The following is a 10,214-nucleotide window of genomic DNA, read 5'->3' as shown; positions in this document are numbered from 1 at the left end:
GGTCCACTGCAGTTATATCATACTTGTCTATCTTCACGCCCCCTAGGAGTCTGACCCATTAGCACCGGAAAAGAGAAACCTTTAAATCTCTATAGTTGAACTCCCAGATCTTCTCTATGAATCCATAGTAGGTCTCTCTATTGCCATTATAGTCATATGTATCTATACGGATATGAGGATTGTAGTTGGTTTTTGGTTTGCGTTCTTATTATCTTGTGTTCTCATATAAAATTATAGTCATTTATGTCATATCATTAGAATATGAGGATTGTAGTTGATGGTCAATGAGCCAACAAATTCAACTGAGCACACTCTACCCGTTTATCCATCACCTGGCTATGTAACCGGGTGCCAAAATGATTTTGATCCTCTCGCGCGATCCAAACATCAGACTTCTCTAGGTTTTTGGTGCGTAGCATCTTGAAGTGTTCTTCGACATACAAGCCCACTACAATTGATTGTTGCAGAACTGCAAAATATATTTGCATGAATGAAACGAGATTGTTAGTGTGGAATGAGTTTGCACATATCATCCTTTTTCCATGTAGCCTCCCCTCATGGTGAGATACAGGCACACCAATCAATTTCGATTCATGTAGTTGACGCAGAAATCAATTACCTTCTCGGCTCCCCAGTCGTCGGCCATACAACCTTCTGGCCAATTTTGGTTATGAACATATTTCTTCAGAACTCTCATGAACCTCTCGAAAGGCTAAATCTGATGTAGAAATACGGGATAAGGAACTCGTATATCTTTCACAATGTGAACAAGGAGATGCACCATGATACCAAAAACGATAGAGGGAAACACGCCTCAAGCTGGGATGGAGTCTCGACTATGTCTTCCTGCAACTTATCTAGCTTGGTCGAATCGATGGTCTTCTGTGATATCGTATTGAAGAATGAACACGACTTTATGATTGGATTTTGGACCTTTGGTAGTAGAATACCTCTAATGGCAATTGGAAGCATCTGCGTCATAGACACATAATAACCATCAGACTTTATGCCAGTTAATTTAAAATCTTTCATGTTTACTAGTCTCTTTATATTGGCGGAGTAACTAGATGGAACTTTGATTCCATGCATGCACTGGCATAGTGCAATTTTCTCCGTCTTCCTCAGAGTGTAGCTAGTGGGACCAAGATATTTGTTGCCTCCTTCCATATCTTCGGGATGTAGATCTTGTCCGAGTTTCAAATGATTTAGGTCCTTTCATGCTTGGAGTATATCCTTTGTTTTGCCAAGTATATCTAGTAACGTACCAATCAAGCTATCACACACGTTCTTCTCAATATGTATGACATCGATTGGTGTCGAACCATGAAATATAGTCAATAAGCTAAGTCATAAAAACTAGATTTCTTTTTGAACATAGGATCTCTAAGATTAGATTTTGGAACCGGCACACTCCCGCGTCCGTTTACAAGGATAACCCTAAGTTCCTTTACCATCTCATATATATGTCTCCAAATGTGATGCTTAGGAGGTGGTCGAGTCTTAACTTTCCCATCAAAAGCTCTCCTACTGCTGTTGTACGAGCGATCCTTGTGAAAAAATTTATGATGACCTATGTACACCATTTTTTAGTAGCTCTTCATCCGCAAGCTCTTTGTTTCATCCAGGCAATGCACGCATGCAAAGTAGTCTTGGATAGTCTGACCCGATAGGTTACCAAGGGCTAACTAATCTTGGATGTAACAATATTGTGCGTAGTTTGAAGTTCTCTCATTTGTATTCATCTCATACCCGCACACTACCATTTCACAGTGTTACAAGGTATTCCATTAATGGTTTTAAGTAAACATAGATATCGTTGCCAGGCTGCCTCGGCCCTTGTATCAGTACTGGCATCATAAGGTACTTCCACTTCATACACAAGTAAGGAGGAAGATTATAGAAAGGATCAAATGGTCCAAGAGGGGAGGAAGGCTCTAATTAAAAATAACTCTATCAAATACTAGAATAAGTAGCAACCTTATTCTAGATGAAATATAATGCAACTACGCAAACAAGTTAGAGCAAGGCAACAAAACAAGCAAGCAAAGATACTAAGCAAATTGTGGACTTAAAAGCTTGTAAGAATGTAAATGCTCAAAGTAAATGCAAGAAAGTAAAGAGATGGATAAGATGACACCGATTTTTCCCTAAGGTATCGAGGAGTTGGCACTCCCTAGTCCTTGTTGGAGCATCCACAAAGGATATCGCTTCCCTTTGAGTCACCAAGACTCAAGTGCTCTCTCATGATTGCCACTTCTCCATCTCCGGATTGGCATGCATCAAACCAAATATATACCTCTTCTTGAGGCTCCCACAAGAACTCCAAGAGCTCACTAAGATACCTCCAATCACAAAACACCGGCTTGATGTTGTCAACCACCAAGGGTAACAAGCCAATAGCTTCACTTGATCAAGATCAATCCTAAAGTATAGTTAGATGCACACTTGCTACTCTCTAAGCAATGATGATATCATTAATCCTCTAATTAGGGACTTTGAAAATCACTCAAGTGCTCTCTCTTGCTTCTTGATGATACACACAGTGTATAAGCTCCTCTAGGTTGCAAGAGATTCAAGTGACACCGAGTGAGGGGATATATATAGGCTAGATGTCTAAATCTAGCCATTGCCCAACCACCCACACTTTCTGTGAACGTCGGAAGGTCCGGCGTGCATCGGCTCACACACACCGGACCATCCAGCATGTACCTTTTTCAAACACTGCTAATGTCAATTGTCTATAGTTGTTACTGCTCTAAAATGCTCTGTCGAAGTCTCCGGTTTACACGTTGGACCATCCGACATGTACAACCATAAAAACCAGACGATGAAACCTTCTCTGGAGGAAATACTCTGGTGAAGCCTTTAAAAGTACGCCAAACCATCCAGCGCATTGTACATCATCTTCTTTAGAAGTTCCACATCTTCTTAAAACACTCCGACGTATTTATCCTTAACGCCGGACAATCTGACGTGTTGACTCAAAATTTCCCTTCTGAGTCAAAACACTATGGCGAGTTCAAAGTGCTAAGCGTCGAACCATCCGGTGTATGCAAATTTTTCTGAACTCATCCAATTCAATCATTCTTGAGTTCTAGCTTCTCGATAACTCATCCATGGGCTTCTTTGTGCTACCTAGTGCTAGAATTTCACAAGTTTGCATCCAACCAAGTCTAGACTAACCTGGGTTAAGCTAGTACTCTTAGCTCCTCTTTATAGTACAATAAAAAGAATAAGAAAATAGAACCTATATTACTCTAAGTGTCCTTCATCTCATTGTGACACTTAGAACTAGAAGATCGTTAATCTTGATGCACTTATGCTTTGATCGTCCATAGAATGGTCTTAGGTACCAAGAATACCCTATCATCATTGTGAATTAATTTTTTGATACCCTTTTAAAATACACTTGTTAGTTATAATGATACTGTTGTCATTAATTATCGAAACACTTACCACTTACCTAGCAGCCTAGATTCTACAATTGTAGATACATAGAGTCACATGCCAAGTGTTATGACTACATCTCATGTTCCCGAATGGATTCATCCCATCCGTACTTAACCCAAATCTTATATTTTTCACATCTTCTCTAAAGGGCTTCTTGTATTTTCAATTGATGTTTCTCTACTGCTTAGAATCAGTAGGGTGTCTCAGCATTCCATCATCCTTACACTCCTCGTTGTGCTATCGTATCAATTCGGCATGCCTTTTGTTCGCGAATAATGCTTCAAATGGAGGACTATAGGAGAATACCACACCACCTTAAAGGGAGGTCTTTTCTTCTTTCCTTCACCATCAATATCATCATCGTTGCACTTGTACCGTGCGGCACCACAGATAAGACACACTTCGAAGTCTACAAGCTCTTCATGATACAACATGCAATCGTTTGGACATGCATATTTTCTGTACTTCCAATCCCAATGGGCACACAACATGCTTGACCTGATTCGTATTTTCTGGTAGCACATTCCTCTTTGGAAATAATTTTTGCAAGAACAGTAACAACTCTGTGAAGCTCATATCTGATCACCCATTGTTTGCCTTCAATATAGTAGTGAAAGCACAGTATGCAACTTTGTGTACTCCTTCTTGCAGCCTAGCAACAACGGTGTTTTAGAGTCGTCTACCATATGCTAGAACTTTTGAAACTCACTTTCATTGGTGAAGTCCCCCTCCCCATCGCGCAACATCTGCTCCAGATCATCGTCATCATTGTCGGCCAACATATGCTCTAAATCATCATCGACCAACATATCTCCAACATGCGGCATATCGGTGTATTCATCAGTGGGCAAATCGATGCACAAGTATTTGTCTTCTCTAGCAATTTGTTGCTCTTCCTATATGATCTCAGCTTCACCGTACTCAGTCCAACGAGTATTATTGAATATCGAACTATGGGGTATATACATATAAAGGGTATACCATATACAAATAAGGTATGTTGTATGCATGCTTAACAACTCCAGATATTACAGAACCAAATATGCGGTACCTAGTACTCATGGAGATCCAAAAGGCACATACTAGGAAGGTATCGATTGGTTACCCAACTCGAGAACAACTAGTATCCCAGCCGGATTTATCTGATCTTTCTTGGTGGACACGATGAAGGACTCCATATTGACTACGGCGAGATAGGAGGCAGTACAAGACCGCTATATAAGGCAGGGACCTAGACCCCCGAAGGGAGACTCTTTTTCTGGAGTAACACAACTCATCTGCAACTCAACGTAAGCACTAGGGCCATAGGAGATACTCGGCGACTTCATCAATAGTCTAGTTTAGATCCCATCTATTCCTTGTAATAGATCTAGACACATTGCTAGTACTCGAGTGAATACAAATACATCATCAACCACATAGGACGTAGGGTATTACTCCAATCAGGAGCCTGAACATGTATACATCGTCTATGCCTCATCTCTTGTTCGATTCCTGGATCATGAAGGAAACCCCGTTATTCTTAAGGACATATTGTTAGAGAAAAACAATCAATAGTTGGCGTAATAGGTAGGGGTCTTCTGCTTTTCAGGATCGACTATGTCTCGAGTGCACATTCGCATTGAATTCTTCAACACCAACTTCTACAACCGCTTTGAGTCACCAGAGATCACTGTCAAATAACCTCCGGCCAGATCAAAAATCACGTTCGGAACTATGGTTTTCCTCTGGAAAGATTAGGATGGACTGATCCACACCAGTATTCTTGAGTCTAGCCTATTGGACGCGTACCGCGAGATGGGACACCTTAAATGGGATCCCAAGGAGCCCAATGTTCTGCAAATCAAGGACACCAACAATGACGCGAGTGGTAACGATGGCTCCGTTGACAGCCAGAGCAGCCGAACAGATCGATTCATGTTTATGGCTAGAGGAACTGAGGTCCCACCTAATGATCCGATGATGGTAGATCCAAATGTTGTGGTGAATAATGGCACGGCAATCCCCAAGGATCTAGCTGTGGTAGCCTCCAACACCGGCAACATTGGAGATATACTGTCGGGAACATTTGCAGTCAGAGCTCTATACGCTCCTAATATCATCGATCATCAATGAACCACAGGAAGACTGGCACCTCCCAGTCTTCAACGATGGCTTCCAGTAGGCACGCCTCCACCAGCAATGGTCCCAAGATCGAGGAATGAACTCTTTTAGGGAACCCATCACAAGGCTTCATTGGCTCGACCGCAGCTGAGCCTTGGCAGTGATGTTTTCAGCACTCCATATGCTAATGTCCAGGGAGCCCATTTGATTCTAAGATCTCTTCAAGAGTTGGATCCGATGAATCCTTTAATCCCTATGGTTAATTAGGTCAGGACCCTACTCGACGCGGCTCAGATCCAAGTTGCTCTAGCAAACAGTCCTGGCGCCTATAGGTCCCCCAGCCGGTAAGGTGCTAGGTCGAGGAGCCACAGACGTGGATGCTCTCGAGTAGAAAGGTCACAAGAAGGCAGCTCGGGAGGTCGTCCCTGAGTACAGCCCTACATTTCAAACTACATCTGCCTCGTCCATGAGGGAAGAAATCAGGGAGACCTAAGAAACCTCATTCTTCACAATAGAAGTGACTTACTGGAGGTTATCAATAACAACTGTGAGGAGTGCTGTGAGGATGATTGATGCCACAACGATCACAGATCTCTAGGACGGAACGATTGACGTGACTCCCCTGTTCGAAGGGACAGACGTGATAGTCCTTGTCCTCTGCCTCCTGAGAAATTCAATGGAGGTTGTGAAGCCTTCGTCCCAGAGCTCCGCTTGATACGGTGTCCCGAGAAGTTCAAGGTGGGCCCAATCCAGAAGTACGATAGGAAGCTCAACCCCAGTAGTGGTTGCAGATCTATATTACCGTTATCCGAGTAGTGGGTGGTGATAAAAAGGTAATGGACAATTGCCTGCTAACCACACTTCTTGGACCGGCAAGGTCCTAGTTGTTCAACCTGCCTCCTAACTCGATCCGATCATGCTAAGTTGAAGGCTCAGTTCATAGCCAACTTCCAGGGTACTTTCGAGCACCCAGGAATGAAGAACGATCTCCATCAACTGAACCACAGAAAGGATGAGTCCCTCCGAGACTTCATACGACGATTCAGTGACAGGAAAAACATGATCCCAAATATTTTCGACGAATCTGTCATCATCGCCTTCAAGAGAGGTATCAAGAACACAGATCTAGTCAGGAAGGTCGCTACTCGGAAGATCCAGACAATCAAGGAGCTCTTTGAGTTGGCTGACAAATCTTCATAGAAATCTGAAGCTCAGGCACATGCCAAAAACCCTTATCCTGGTAAGGACAATCCTGAGTCCTCAAAGAACGAGGGGAAGAAGGGCTAGCCTAGTGACAAGCGCAAGGGTTTAAACATGACCATAGCAACACCAAGGATAGTAAAGGCCTGAGTCAAGGTGGCGAGAAGTGGTGTCCCGTTCATCAAACCAATTAGAATGACTTCAACAAATTCTACGTCCTCAAAAGAAGGTTGAAGATAGGCTTAAAGATGCCACTGTCGAGCACCACGACAAATAAGCTAAGCCAGACACTAAAGGTGACAAGCCTGAGTTCCATGAGCCCGAGCAAAGTTTATCACACATCTTCGAAGGATCTTCCGCGTACGAGTCCAAAAGACATTACAAGGAGATTGAATGAGAAGTCAACCTGGCTCTCACCAGGCTCACTTGATACCTCAGGTGGTTGGAAGTTCCAATGACCTTCAACCAATCCCACATCCTGGTCAATATCTAGTCATGGTACAGTCGATTATCCTCGACATCAAAGTTTCTCGAACCTTGGTTGATGGGGGTAGTTCACTTAACCTCATCTTTGCCATAGACAAGATGAGAATTGAGATATTGGAGCTCAAGAAGGGAGTCGAGCCTTTCCACAGCATAACCCCCAATTAATCAATGATGCCCCTTGGCCAGATTGAGTTGCCAGTCATGTTTGGCACGCCCAACAACTTCCGCATGAAGAAGCTTACCTTTGACATCATAGATTTCGAGATAGCATACAATGTGATCCTAGGCCACCCAAAGCTGGGTAAGTTCATGGCTATCATGCACTATGCGTACTAGATACTCAAGATCCTAGGTCTTAAAGGGGTCATAACTATCAAAGGAGATCAACGAGTAGCAGTCAAGTGCGATAAGCAGAACCTGGATATGGTCAAACACTTCAATCGATCATCAATTACTTCAAAAGGTACAGAGTCCAAGCGCCAGAAGCATCATGTCGCCTGTGACTCTAGGCTCGTAAGCCTTGCTAGCACATCCAGTCCGATGATGTCGCAAAGGAAAAGACCAATGACAGCGCCAAGAATAAAAGAACTGATGCTGGTGTCAAAGCAGTGCCCCTCGACCTGTCTGAACCAACCAAGATGGTCAAGGTTGGGGCTGGTCTCAACCCCAAATAGGAACTCGAAGTTGTTGCTTTCCTCCGGGCAAACTAAGTTGTGTTTGCATGGCAACTGTCTGATATGTCCTGGGTCCCTAGGGAAGTAATCGAGCACTGTCTAGTTGTTAAATCCGATGTCAAACCTGTGGTGCAGAAGAAGCAAAGATATACTAAGGATAGGTAGCAAGCCATCCAGGATGAGGTTGACAAACTCCTAAAGGTAGGCTTTATTCGAGAAGTTTTTCATCCTACGTGGCTCGTGAATCATATCCTCATCAAGAAGGCTAATGGTAGGTGGAGAATGTGTGTCGACTTCGCCGATCTCAACAAAGCCTGCCCTAAGGATCCTTTTCCTCTCCCATGCATCGACCAGATCGTCGACTCCATGGCATTTTGTATGTTGATGTGTTTTCTAGATGCCTATTCGGGGTATCACTAAATCAGTATGGGAATTGAGGACGAGGAGAAAACTGCTTTTACTACACATTTTGGTGTATTTTGTTATGTAAAGATGCATTTAGATTGAAGAATGCCGGTGCTATGGATCAAAGATGTATTAAAATTGTCTACAACCCTGGATTGGACGCAATGTAGAAGCTTATGTCGATAATATTGTAGTCAAGTCTAGAACCAAAGATGAATTGATTAACGACATCAAGGAAACATTCGACAACCTCAGAAAGTATCGCATGATGCTCAACCCTGAAAAGTGCACATTCGGCATGCCGTCTGGAAAGTTTCTCGGCTTCCTGGTGTCAAAGTCGAGGCATTGAGGCTAATCTACGCAAAATTGAGGCTTTCTACTAGATGCGGTCACCTTAAACACTGAAGGAGGTTCAAAAACTGACATGATGTATAGCAGCCCTTAGTTGATTCATTTTTAGGATGGGTGGATGAGGGATGTCATTCTTCAAGCTGCTGAAGAAACACGACCAATTCAAGGACTCAAAAAGGTATTTATCATCTCTATTAATTTTTACCCCTCCTAATGAAATAGAGGATCTCTTTTTGTACATTGCATCTACCCCATAAGTTGTAAGAACGGTTCTAGTGGTCGAAGCACGGTTCTAGTGGTCGAACGTGAATACCCCAAGAAAAAGGCCAAGGTCCAGAAACCTGTTACTACATGAGCGATGTCCTACATGATGTGAACCTACGATACCCGCAAGTGCAGAAATTGCTTTATGCGGTCTTGATGTCTTCCTGGAAGCTACGACACTACTTCTAGGCGCATAAGGTCACTATCATGATGGCGTATCAATTGAAGGATGTTTACGCAGTAGGGAGGCTACTAGACAAATAGCCCAATTGACACTTGAACTCAATGAGTTCGACGTACACTATGCACCACGCGCAAGCATGAAGCCTGGAGTACTGGCAGAATTCATCGCTGAATGGACAAGCGTTGACATAACTAAGCCAAGTGTGGTCAAGGACCATTAGACTCTCTTCTTTGATGGATCACTCACGGTTCATGGCTCGGACGCTGGCATATACTCAAATCTCCGACGAGAGATGAACTTAGACACGTTGTTCAATTATATTTTAAAGCTTCCAACAATGTTGCAGAATATGAGGGACTGGTAAATAGCCTCCGCATAGCTGCGTCACTTGGATTAGACGACTTCTCACGAAAGGGGACTCACAACTAGTCGCCAACCAAGTGCAAAAGGAGTACCAGTGCTCGGACGACAACACATCGACTTACTTGTACGAGGTGCGAAAGCTTGCGGAAAAGTTTGAATGGCTAGAAGTAACGCACATCAAAAGGAGTTATAACTCTGATGTGGATGTACTTCTAGACTCGCTTCTTCTCGAGCATCATGGCCCGTAGGAGTCTTCATTGAGAAACTCCTCATACCATCTATCCTGATAGTTCGGTGAACGGATGCTGCCCAACCCGACCAGCAGTTTGGCCAAGTCAGTGAGGCAGTAACCACAGACCCGGTAGCTGAACTACTCGAATGCGAGCCAACTTGGATGACTCAGTACCAAGCCTATCTCAAAGGTCGAGACATCCCTGACGATGTTGCGTCTACAGAGAAAATTGCTCATAAGTCCAAGCTATATACTTTGGTAGACGGCAAGCTCTACCGAAAGGGGAGTAATGGAATCTTGATGAAATGCATCACTCAAGAAGAGGTCAATAAATTATTGCTCAATATCCATGGAGGCATGTGTGGTAATCATGAGTCTTATTGCACCTCGGTCAGAAAAGCTTTCCAACAGGGATTCTATTGTCCGACTACCCTATAGGATGCTTTCGAGCTGGTCACAAAGTGCAAGAGCTACCAATTTTTTGGAAGGCAGACCACTCGAC

Source organism: Phragmites australis, chromosome 21 (genome assembly GCF_958298935.1).
Source record: "Phragmites australis chromosome 21, lpPhrAust1.1, whole genome shotgun sequence".
Lineage (NCBI taxonomy): Eukaryota > Viridiplantae > Streptophyta > Magnoliopsida > Poales > Poaceae > Phragmites > Phragmites australis.
Note: the sequence above shows the minus strand (reverse complement) of the source record.